This window comes from Salmo salar, chromosome ssa01, assembly GCF_905237065.1.
Source record: "Salmo salar chromosome ssa01, Ssal_v3.1, whole genome shotgun sequence".
In the NCBI taxonomy this organism is placed as follows: Eukaryota; Metazoa; Chordata; class Actinopteri; order Salmoniformes; family Salmonidae; genus Salmo; species Salmo salar.
The window spans coordinates 95,960,949-95,973,883 of NC_059442.1; the positions used below are offsets into that span (position 1 = coordinate 95,960,949).

The following is a 12,935-nucleotide window of genomic DNA, read 5'->3' on the forward strand; positions in this document are numbered from 1 at the left end:
TTTTCCTGCTGGTTCCCATTGAAGAACAGCGACCAACCATCTTCATGTGTACTAAATGTCTTCATGTGCACTAAATGTCTTAATGTGTACTAAATGTCTTCATGTGCACTAAATATCTTAATGTGGACTAAGTGTCTTCATGTGGACTAAATGTCTTCATGTGGACTAAGTGTCTTAATGTGTACTAAGTGTCTTAATGTGTACTAAGTGTCTTAATGTGTACTAAGTGTCTTTATGTGTACTAAGTGTCTTTATGTGTACTAAGTGTCTTTATGTGTACTAAGTGTCTTCATGTGTACTAAATGTCTTCATGTGTACTAAATGTCTTCATGTGTACTAAGTGTCTTCATGTGACTAAATGTCTTCATGTGACTAAATGTCTTCATGTGACTAAATATCTTAATGTGGACTAAATGTCTTAATGTGGACTAAATGTCTTCATGTGGACTAAATGTCTTAATGTGGACTAAGTGTCTTAATGTGTACTAAGTGTCTTTATGTGTACTAAGTGTCTTTATGTGTACTAAGTGTCTTCATGTGACTAAGTGTCTTCATGTGACTAAGTGTCTTCATGTGACTAAGTGTCTTCATGTGACTAAATGTCTTCATGTGGACTAAAGTCTTTATGTGGACTAAATGTCTTCATCTGGACTAAATGTCTTCATGTGGACTAAATGTCTTCATGTGGACTAAATGTCTTCATGTGAACTAAGTGTCTTCATGTGCACTAAATATCTTCATGTGGACTAAATGTCTTCATGTGGACTAAATGTCTTCATGTGGACTAAGTGTCTTTATGTGGACTAAGTGTCTTTATGTGGACTAAGTGTCTTCATGTGACTAAGTGTCTTCATGTGACTAAGTGTCTTCATGTGACTAAGTGTCTTCATGTGGACTAAGTGTCTTCATGTGGACTAAGTGTCTTCATGTGGACTAAGTGTCCTCATGTGGACTAAGTGTCTTCATGTGGACTAAATGCCTTCATGTGGACTAAATGCCTTCATGTGGACTAAATGCCTTCATGTGTACTAAATGCCTTCATGTGCACTAAGTGTCTTCATGTGCACTAAATGTCTTCATGTGGACTAAATGTCTTCATGTGGACTAAATGTCTTCATGTGGACTAAATGTCTTCATGTGGACTGAATGTCTTAATGTGGACTAAATGCCTTCATGTGTACTATATGTGTTTTTCAGCCTAAAGGGCACCCTTAATCATCACACCGCTTGACAAATATACTGTATGACACAGACAGCCTGTTGTTTTAGAAGTTGACATGATATTTAGCCTGGGTTCTTCCCAAGGGACTCCTCTGTATAAATGTGCTGTCAGTGTCAAACAACTCCAGCATGCTTAGGGGATGTGATTTTGGGAAAGAGGTCATCATAATGGGAGATTTTAACATCAATTATGAAGACAAGTCTTGTAGGAAAATCCTCAAACAGATCACTAATACCTTTGACCTTATACAGCTAGATTTTAAAGGGCCAACCAGGGTGGCTTGTTGTTCTAAAACACAGATTGATCTGGTGTTCAGTAATAAACCAGAGAGAGTGACTAAATCATTCAATATGGTTACTGGGCTATCTGATCATAATCTGACACTTGAAGCCAGAAAGCTTTCTAAGAGCAGGTTTAACCTCTCTACTGTTAGAAAGCCGGATCAACTAAGAATACCTAAGAGTGAATTAAATTATTTTGAAAATGCAATTAAGGGAATTAACTAGAATGATCTCTAGTCCTATACAGATGTGGAAGCTGATTATCAGGTTTTTATATCCACAATCCAGACTACAATAAATGGCTTCCTAAAGAAAATCAAATCCAAACCTGGCAAAAATAATACTCTTCCTTGGCTACATGGAGAAATCTGGAAACTGACAATTAAAGATCATGCTCTAAAAACAGCCCTGATGTCCAAATTAGAGCATGACAGACATAGGTTTACCATGTTAAGAAATAAGGTGATGAAAGAAATCAGACAGGCCAAGGCAAACTTTTTGATCAACATAATTGGTGAAGCAAGGGGAATTCTAAATTGATCTGAGAGAATCTAAAAAAGTCAACAGGGAAAACCATAGTAACACTGCACCCCCCCACTGGGTTCCTGGGTTCAGCGCTAGTGAAGGACACTCACCGAGTCTTCATCATAAGGGAGGTTTCTGAGTCAGAGGGGAACAAGGTGATTATCTCACTAAAGAACTCTAAAGCCAAAGATGTTTTTGGGCTGGACTCTACCTTTCTTAAAAACTACAAAGAGTCACTCATTGGCCCCATTACTAAGGTCACCAACACATCTATTGGTCAGGGGGTGTTTCCAAGGGTCTGGAAGTCGGCCATAATAACGGCCATCATTAAATCAGGCAACCCTGCTGACGTAAGAACTACAGGCCCATTAGTGTATTACCTGTGGTGTCCAAGGTTGCTGAAAAGTGTGTAGCAGAGCAACTGATTGCCCACCTCAACAACGGCCCCTACACATTACTCTCCATGCAGTTTTGCTTCAGAGCAAAACACTCCACAGAAACGGCCAACTGCTTTCTTCTGGAAAATGTGAAGTCCAAGATGGACAAAGGGGGCGTTGTTGGGGCTGTGTTTCTAGACCTAAGGAAAGCTTTTGATACTGTTAACCATGAGGTTCTCATCACAAAACTGTCCAAGTTCAACTTTTCCCCCGATGCCTTGAGATGGATGAAATCATACCTAGAAGGCAGAACTCAGTGTGTCAGAGTGATGATGTGGGCGTGCCCCAAGGGTCAATACTGGGGCCCCTCCTGTTCAGCCTGTACATTAATGATCTGCCTTCTGTCTGTACTGGGTCTGAAGTTAAAATGTATACAGATGATACAATGATATATGTGCATGCAAAGAGCAAACAACAAGCTGCACAAGAACTCACTACTGTAATGGTCCAGGTGACAAAGTGGCTCAGTGACTCATGTTTGCATCTCAATGTGAAAAAAACTGTCTGCATGTTCTTCACAAAGAGGGTAACTGATGCTACTGAGCCAGATATCTATGTGTCAGGGGAGAAGCTCCAGGTGGTATCTGATATTCAGTACCTTGGCATCATACTTGATTCCAACCTCTCTTTTAAAAAAAGGTAACTAAAAGTTAAACCTAGCTCATTTCTGATTCATGCGAAATTGTTTGACTACAGAAGTAACAAAACTGTACTTCAATGCTATGATACTCCCCCACTTAACATATTGCTTGACTAGTTGGGCCCAAGCTTGCTGTACAACATTAAAAGCCATTCAGTCTGTCTGCATGCTACGTGATTCTTGAGTTTCTCTGTCTGCATGCTACGTGTTGCTTGTTCTATGTTACTCTGTCTGCATGCTATGTGATGCTTGAGTTTCTCTGTCTGCATGCTACGTGTTGCTTGTTCTATGTTACTCTGTCTGCATGCTATGTGATGCTTGAGTTTCTCTGTCTGCATGCTACGTGTTGCTTGTTCTATGTTACTCTGTCTGCATGCTATGTGTTGCTTGTTCTGTTTCTCTGCATGCTACGTGTCGCTTGTTCTGTTTCTCTGTCTGCATGCTACGTGTCGCTTGTTCTATATCCTCTGTCTGCATGCTACGTGTTGCATGTTCTATATTTCTCTGTCTGCATGCTACATGACGCTTGAGTTCCTCTGTCTGCATGCTACGTGTTGCTTGTTCTATGTTTTTCTGTCTGCACGCTACGTGTTGCATGTTCTATATTTCTCTGTCTGCATGCTACGTGTTGCTTGTTCTATGTCACTATGTCTGCATGCTATGTGTTGCTTGTTCTATGTTACTCTGTCTGCATGCTATGTGTTGCTTGTTCTATGTTACTCTGTCTGCATGCTCCATGTTGCTTGTTCTATGTTTCTCTGTCTGCATGCTACGTGTTGCATGTTCTATACTGCTCAAAAAAATAAAGGGAACACTTAAACAACACAATGTAACTCCAAGTCAATCACACTTCTGTGAAATAAAACTGTCCAGTTAGGAAGCAACACTGATTGACAATAAATTTCACATGCTGTTGTGCAAATGGAATAGACAACAGGTGGAAATTATAGGCAATTAGCAAGACACCCCCAATAAAGGAGTGGTTCTGCAGGTGGTAACCACAGACCACTTCTCAGTTCCTATGCTTCCTGGCTGATGTTTTGGTCACTTTTGAATGCTGGCGGTGCTTTCACTCTAGTGGTAACATGAGACGGAGTCTACAACCCACACAAGTGGCTCAGGTAGTGCAGCTCATCCAGGATGGCACATCAATGCGAGCTGTGGCAAGAAGGTTTGCTGTGTCTGTCAGCGTAGTGTCCAGAGCATGGAGGCGCTACCAGGAGACAGGCCAGTACATCAGGAGACGTGGAGGAGGCCGTAGGAGGGCAACAACCCAGCAGCAGGACCGCTACCTCCGCCTTTGTGCAAGGAGGAGCAGGAGGAGCACTGCCAGAGCCCTGCAAAATGACCTCCAGCAGGCCACAAATGTGCATGTGTCTGCTCAAACGGTCAGAAACAGACTCCATGAGGGTGGTATGAGGGCCCGACGTCCACAGGTGGGGGTTGTGCTTACAGCCCAACACCGTGCAGGACGTTTGGCATTTGCCAGAGAACACCAAGATTGTCAAATTCGCCACTGGCGCCCTGTGCTCTTCACAGATGAAAGCAGGTTCACACTGAGCACATGTGACAGTCTGGAGACGCCGTGGAGAACGTTCTGCTGCCTGCAACATCCTCCAGCATGACCGGTTTGGCGGTGGGTCAGTCATGATGTGGGGTGGCATTTCTTTGGGGGGCCGCACAGCCCTCCATGTGCTCGCCAGAGGTAGCCTGACTGCCATTAGGTACCGAGATGAGATCCTCAGACCCCTTGTGAGACCATATGCTGGTGCGGTTGGCCCTGGGTTCCTCCTAATGCAAGACAATGCTAGACCTCATGTGGCTGGAGTGTGTCAGCAGTTCCTGCAAGAGGAAGGCATTGATGCTATGGACTGGCCCGCCCGTTCCCCAGACCTGAATCCAATTGAGCACATCTGGGACATCATGTCTCGCTTCATCCACCAACGCCACGTTGCACCACAGACTGTCCAGGAGTTGGCGGATGCTTTAGTCCAGGTCTGGGAGGAGATCCCTCAGGAGACCATCCACCACCTCATCAGGAGCATGCCCAGGCGTTGTAGGGAGGTCATACAGGCATGTGGAGGCCACACACACTACTGAGCCTCATTTTGACTTGTTTTAAGGACATTACATCAAAGTTGGATCAGCCTGTAGTGTGGTTTTCCACTTTAATTTTGAGTGTGACTCCAAATCCAGACCTCCATGGGTTGATAAATTGGATTTCCATTGATTATTTTTGTGTGATTTTGTTGTCAGCACATTCAACTATGTAAAGATAAAAGTATTTAATAAGATTATTTCATTCATTCAGATCTAGGATGTGTTATTTTAGTGTTCCCTTTATTTTTTTGAGCAGTGTATATTTCTCTGTCTGCATGCTACGTGACGCTTGTCCTATGTTTCTCTGTCTGCATGCTACGTGACGCTTGTCCTATGTTTCTTTGTCTGCATGCTACGTGTTTCTTGTCCTATGTTGCTCTGTCTGCATGCTACGTGACGCTTGTTCTATGTTTCTCTGTCTGCATGCTACGTGACGCTTGTTCTATGTTTCTTTGTCTGCATGCTACGTGACGCTTGTCCTATGTTTCTCTGTCTGCATGCTACGTGACGCTTGTTCTATGTTTCTTTGTCTGCATGCTACGTGACGCTTGTTCTATGTTTCTTTGTCTGCATGCTACGTGACGCTTGTTCTATGTTTCTTTGTCTGCATGCTACGTGACGCTTGTTCTATGTTTCTCTGTCTGCATGCTACGTGACGCTTGTTCTATGTTTCTTTGTCTGCATGCTACGTGACGCTTGTTCTATGTTTCTTTGTCTGCATGCTACGTGTTTCTTGTCCTATGTTGCTCTGTCTGCATGCTACGTGACGCTTGTCCTATGTTTCTCTGTCTGCATGCTACGTGACGCTTGTTCTATGTTTCTTTGTCTGCATGCTACGTGTTTCTTGTCCTATGTTGCTCTGAGTGTGCTCACTGCTCATTGTTTGTCTGTATTGTTATTGTAATTGTTTTTAATAACCTGCCCAGGAACTGGGGTTGAAAATTAGCCGCCTGGCTAAAACCAACACTTACTGAAATGTTGATTAATGTGCACTGACCCTGGAAAAATACAAATAAACTCAAGCTCATGCTGTCACCAGGATAAGCAGTCCTGTTAGTAGGGCAGGAGTATTGAAGGAAAAAGGAGAATATTATAGGTGTGTCTTATCATGTTTTTTATGCTATTTCACACATGAAACTGGGCCTATTTCACACATGAAACTGGGCCTATTTTAATCAGCAGAGCTCATCCAGTGGAAAGAGAGAACAGAAGAAGAATGGTTTCGCCTTCAGTAATGTTATATTTCTGTAGCTGGTTGTATGCCCTGCTGGTCCCCTAGGACTGGATCAAAAGCAATGTGAGGGAAATCTAACATTCCCACTGAGGATGACAGAACTGTCGTAGGAGACATGAAAAGCACAGTGCACAGCGGGAGTCCCGGACAAGCTCGTGGATGGACACCTTTTAAAGTGTTGTACTGCTGCATGCATCCCTGATGAGTTGAATCAGTGTTGAGGAGCTGTATTCAGCTTTGTGATCAACATATTCAGGGATACATTATGTTTTCCTGTTTCTAAAAGGAGCAACATAATCTCAACATCAAAGCCTTCCTGACGTTGTTGACGAAAAGGAAATAATGACATATTCAATTATGCAACAGTAATTGTCTTCAGATGGGGTTTATTTTTAGAAATCATATATAACACGTTGCTAGTGGTCGTCTTCCTCAGCCGAAGGAGGCCAACTCTGTACACATCTAGGCAGACCTCCCCTGTTCCAGGCACAGGAAGAAGGGTCAACAAGAGGAGATGGAGAGGAGCAGCTTGTTGATTTGAACTAGCATATAAGGCTCAGTGCATCATGTGTCGGGTCCTGGCTGGCCCTGTGAAATATAGTAACCCTCACAGGTGGCAAATTGCATGGAGACTGGGTTGTTTAACAACACCTCTCACCCTGACAACGGTGGCCATATTTCTCCCCTGTTTGTTTTCAGCATGTGAGCTGTGCTTTACTGTACATCTAATCAGTCAAGAGAGGAAAGCAGGGATGGAGAAATTGTTCTAGCCGGGCCTTTGTGTTCTCTAATGGGCTATACTGTTTGTTTTATGCAGACTGTAAACATTAGTTTATACACAATTAGAATGATTAAATAGCTTTTGTTGCGCCATATTCTGCTCTTAGCTATCATGATTAATGTCTCAGCTTATACAAAACCCTGTTGTTATTGTTCTGCTCTGTCACAATGCATTGAAAATATAGTCATTCTCAACCGCATGCTGGAGATTTGATTCAAATGCTGTGCTGTCATCAGTTATATCCAGCCCACATCTGTGTCAGGAGCACAGTGCACTCTGAACACCCACTGTGCTGTCATCAGTTATATCCAGCCCACGTCTGTGTCAGGAGCACAGTGCACTCTGAACACCCACTGTGCTGTCATCAGTTATATCCAGCCCACGTCTGTGTCAGGAGCACAGTGCACTCTGAACACCCACTGTGCTGTCATCAGTTATATCCAGCCCACGTCTGTGTCAGGAGCACAGTGCACTCTGAACACCCACTGTGCTGTCATCAGTTATATCCAGCCCACGTCTGTGTCAGGAGCACAGTGCACTCTGAACACCCACTGTGATGCATCACTCAAAAGTCACCATTTTGTAGAAGTTGTCCCACTTCTAAAGTTCTGTCTGAAATAAAAGTTTAACCCTCAGTGTTTGGCGTGGTCTAGTTTTTTAAAAGCTCTCCTCTTCTATTCCCCAGCCCCTGAGACCGATGCAGCGGTGCTTTTGAAGTGTGCTTGCCTGGTGGAACGCATGTACTCCCACACCGCTACCACAGCCGAGGGCTTCACTATCCTCTCCTCCTTCATGGTAGCACAGTACGTCAGCGAGTTACAGAAGGTAAGATCTCTGGTTTTCTCTCATCATCAAGGACGATGGTGATTAGTAAAGCTGGGCAATATGAACAAAAATGCATTCAATTGACTGAATTATCACGGTAACGATCAATTGAACGATAAGTTTGTAACATTAACTACATTATCAGTTTTTTTTACATTACCCTTAAATCCACAACTACTAATTTGAATGCTGTATCTATCAATTGTCCCATTTAACAATCATCCATATTACCAAACTTACTTCCTTTCAAACTTCAGATTTCTCTTGTAGGACCCTATAGGTTATTTATCATAGTGAACGACATCAGCAGAATGTCCACGATAAGTTGTCGGTTTGGTCAGTGTCGATGTCGATAAGTTGTCGGTTTGGTCATTGTCGATAAGTTGTCGGTTTGGTCAGTGTCGATAAGTTGTCGGTTTGGTCAGTGTCGATGTCGATAAGTTGTCGGTTTGGTCAGTGTCGATAAGTTGTCGGTTTGGTCAGTGTCGATAAGTTGTCGGTTTGGTCAGTGTCGATAAGTTGTCGGTTTGGTCAGTGTCGATAAGTTGTCGGTTTGGTCAGTGTAGATAAGTTGTCGGTTTGGTCAGTGTTGATGTCGATAAGTTGTCGGTTTGGTCAGTGTCGATAAGTTGTCGGTTTGGTCAGTGTAGATAAGTTGTCGGTTTGGTCAGTGTCGATAAGTTGTCGGTTTGGTCAGTGTCGATAAGTTGTCGGTTTGGTCAGTGTAGATAAGTTGTCGGTTTGGTCAGTGTCGATGTCGATAAGTTGTCGGTTTGGTCAGTGTCGATAAGTTGTCGGTTTGGTCAGTGTCGATAAATTGTCGGTTTGGTCAGTGTCGATGTCAATAAGTTGTCGGTTTGGTCAGTGTCGATAAGTTGTCGGTTTGGTCAGTGTCGATAAGTTGTCGGTTTGGTCAGTGTCGATAAGTTGTCGGTTTCGTCAGTGTCAATGTCAATAAGTTGTCGGTTTGGTCAGTGTCGATAAGTTGTCGGTTTGGTCAGTGTCGATAAGTTGTCGGTTTCGTCAGTGTCGATAAGTTGTCGGTCTGGTCAGTGTCGATAAGTTGTCGGTTTGGTCAGCTCTAACAATTAGGCTATTATTATACAGGTTGGAAACAACATGATGTTTCAGATCTTCTCTCATCATCCCAACAAGCCCTTACATCTGAAGGGAATACACTCTATCTGCAAATTGAATACAAGGATTTTTATTTGATCCATGGCTGTTTGTATTGTGGTGTTGTACTATACATGGGACCATTTAGAGCTACTAAGGCAAGTCCTCTGGACTTCTCAGATTTGAAGGAGAGAGAAGTCAACATTTCATTTCCTCCATAATCTTGTGTCCCGCCCTGCGCCAACTTGTCCTCGAAAGGACTGTACTTTCTGTAAAGTCTAGTAAACTGTTTTTTCCGTCGGTTTCGTTATGTGATGCCGTCTGAGCATGTCTGGCACTGTCTCAGTGTGTATTTTCCATGGAACAGGCAGAAAGGGAAGATGCATGAGGATTACTTTGGAATGTAAAAATCCATGGGAAACTCTTTGAGTAAGGATTAAACAAAGGATTGATTAAGGCAATAGTTGAACACTGCCATGGTTCTTTCCAGGTAGACTAAGTGCTTTTGTTGTCCAGTTTCCAGCTGGCAATACATTGTATTCCTACCAGGCTTTCAAAACTGCCTTGGCTGCGTACACAAACAAAGGTGTAAGGAAAAGGCAAAACACAGATCAGCCATCTCACTCATCACACCAACATTATGACGGTTACATTTTAATACCCCTTCCCCAGCCTCAAACGCTCAGTCAAATTGAAACCAGTTTTTTTGGGGCCTGCCTTTCAAAGATAATGTCTACTTTTTTAAAGATATTTGAAGATGTGCATGCTTTCCCCTGAGAGAATAACTTCACTGGGCTGTTTGTCCACTTCTATCTGAAACATCCTAGTTGGTACTGCCACACTGCCTCTCCCTCGCCTCTCCTCCACACCCTCAAGGTGACTCTGCAACCAGACATCAAGAGGCACCTGACAGAGGTAGTCTACGGGATCCTGGACCTCTGTGTTGAGCAGGAGGTGAGGTTTCTGAATACCATCCTCCAGATGGGTCTCAGAGAAGTGTTCAACGAGCTCTACGGTAGTTACACTCATTACCATAAAAGCCAGTGGCAAGGAGAGGAGAAATAAACTGCCTGGGACTCTCCTCTACCGTCTCCCTTTCCAGAAAGATTGTCTTTATTGCAGGCACATTTTTTTTCTTAACAAAACAACTGTAAATTCTTAACAATACATGTAAATTGTATTTTTTATGTCATATGGTGAAAAAGAACAAATCATTTGTAGGTCTGCTGAGGATGAGAGTAGATGATTGTAATACCAAAAGCAAATTGTGGAAGTGATTTCTAATGCTTCTAGGTGATTCTGGAAATTGTTTAAACCTGTATATATAGTGGAGGTGAATGTCATTAACATAGCATAGCACATAGTGAATGTCATTAACATCACATGCATTCCTTGTGAAACCTTGTGCCTGAAACTTTCCCTTGTGATTAGCTGTTGTTATTAACTACCAGACAAGGAAAGCTTAGGAGAAATCTGTATTATAATTGTGGTGAGCTTTCGCAGATGAATACAGAAATAGGATAATTTATTTTCACAAATAATGAGCAGAATGACATAGAGTGGGTTTTCAGTGGAATGTCATTATGGATATTCCACTGTTGTCTAACATGATCATTTTCCAAAAGGGCTCCTCAAGCCAATGTAAATCCTTCAGTAGGACTCAATATAATCATTTTTGCAAGGGTTTTCTTTTCTTCTGCTTTAAAATAAATATTTGGACCCTCAAGTGTAAACATGAGACGTTTCTTAAATGTTTGTTGACTGAATGTCTTCAGTCATAAAATGTTCAACCCCTTTGTTAAGGCAAGCCTAAATAAGTTCAGGAGTAAAAAGGTGCTTAACAAGTCACATAATAAGTTGCAATAATAGTGTTTTGACATGATTTTTTAATGACTACGTCATCTCTGTACCCCACACATACAATTATCTGTAAGGTCCCTCAGTCGAACAGTAAATTTCAAACACAGATTCAACCACAAACACAAGGGAGGTTTTCCAATGGCTCGCAAAGAAGGGCACTTATTGCTTGGCAAAAAAATATTTCAAAAAAATATTTCTAAACATTCATCCTGTTTGCAATAAGGCACTGAAGTAAAACTGCAAAAACAATTGGAAAAGAAATGAACTTTATATCCTGAATACAAAGCGGTATGTTGGGGGCAAATCCAACATAACACATCAGTGAGTACCACTCTTCATATTTTCAAGCATGGTGGTGGCTGCATCATGTTATGGGTATGCTTGTCATCGGCAAGGACTAGGCAGTTTTTAGTTTAAAAAGAAACAAATAGAGCTAAGCACAGGCAAAATCCTAAAGGAAAACCTGGTTCAGTCTGATTTCCAACAGTCACTGGGAGATGAATTCACCTTTCAGCAGGACAATAACCTAAAACACAAGGCCAAATATAGACTTAGGTTGCTTACCAAGACAACATTGAATGTTCCTGAGTGGCCTAGTTACAGTTTTGATATAAATCAGACTGAAAATCAAATCAAATCAAAGTTTATTTGTCACGTGCTCCGAATACAAAAGGTGTAGACCTTACAGTGAAATGCTTACTTACAGGCTCTAACCAATAGTGCAAAAAAGGTATTAGGTGAACAATAGGTAGGTAAAGAAATAAAACAACAGTAAAATGACAGGCTATATACAGTAGCGAGGCTATAAAAGTAGCGAGGCTACATACAGACACCGGTTAGTCAGGCTGATTGAGGTAGTATGTACATGTAGATATGGTTAAAGTGACTATGTATATATGATGAACAGAGAGTAGCAGTAGCGTAAAAGAGGGGTTGGCGGGTGTTGGGTGGGACACAATGCAGATAGCCCGGTTAGCCAATGTGCGGGAGCACTGGTTGGTCGGCCCAATTGAGATAGATGTACATGTATAGTTAAAGTGACTATGCATATATGATAAACAGAGAGTAGCAGCAGCGTAAAAAGAGGGGTTGGGGGGGCACACAATGCAAATAGTCCGGGTAGCCATTTGATTACCTGTTCAGGAGTCTTATGGCTTGGGGGTAAAAACTGTTGAGAAGCCTTTTTGTCCTAGACTTGGCACTCCGGTACCGCTTGCCATGCGGTAGTAGAGAGAACAGTATGGCTGGGGTGGCTGGGGTCTTTGCCAATTTTTAGGGCCTTCCTCTGACACCGCCTGGTGTAGAGGTCCTGGATGGCAGGCAGCTTAGCCCTAGTGATGTACTGGGCCGTACGCACTACCCTCTGTAGTGCCTTGCGGTCAGAGGCCGAGCAATTACCATACCAGGCAGTGATGCAACCAGTCAGGATGCTCTCGATGTTGCAGCTGTAGAACCTTTTGAGGATCTCAGGGCCCTTGGCAAATCTATGGCAAGACTTGAAAATGTCTCTCAAGCAATGATCAACAACCAACTTGACAGAGCTTGAAGAATTTCAAAAGAAATGTGTGCAAATATTGTACAATCCAGGTGTGCAAAGCTGTTATAGACTTACCCAGAAAGACTCACAGCTGTAATCGCTGCCAAAGGTGATTCTAACATGTATTGACTCAGGGGTGTGAATACTTAAGTAAATGAGATTTCTGTATTTCCCTTTCAGCACATTTGCAAACATTTCTAAAAACATGTTTTCACTTTGTCATGATGGGGTACTGGGTGTAGATGGGTGAGAATCACATCTGTTTAATCCATTTTAAATTCAGGCTGTAACAACAAAATGTGAAATAAGTCAAGGGGTGTGAATACTTTCTGAGGGCACTGTAAATCCCCTTGAGAGGTTGAGCACTCATGTTTCAA

At 42.5% G+C, this 12,935-nt stretch overlaps 1 pseudogene; it reads left to right on the forward strand.

Moving 5' to 3' along the window:
- LOC106610625 (unhealthy ribosome biogenesis protein 2 homolog) overlaps nt 1–10,336 on the forward strand; it is a 28,619-nt pseudogene extending 18,283 nt beyond the window's left edge.
- Nucleotides 10,337–12,935: the final 2,599 nt, after the last annotated feature.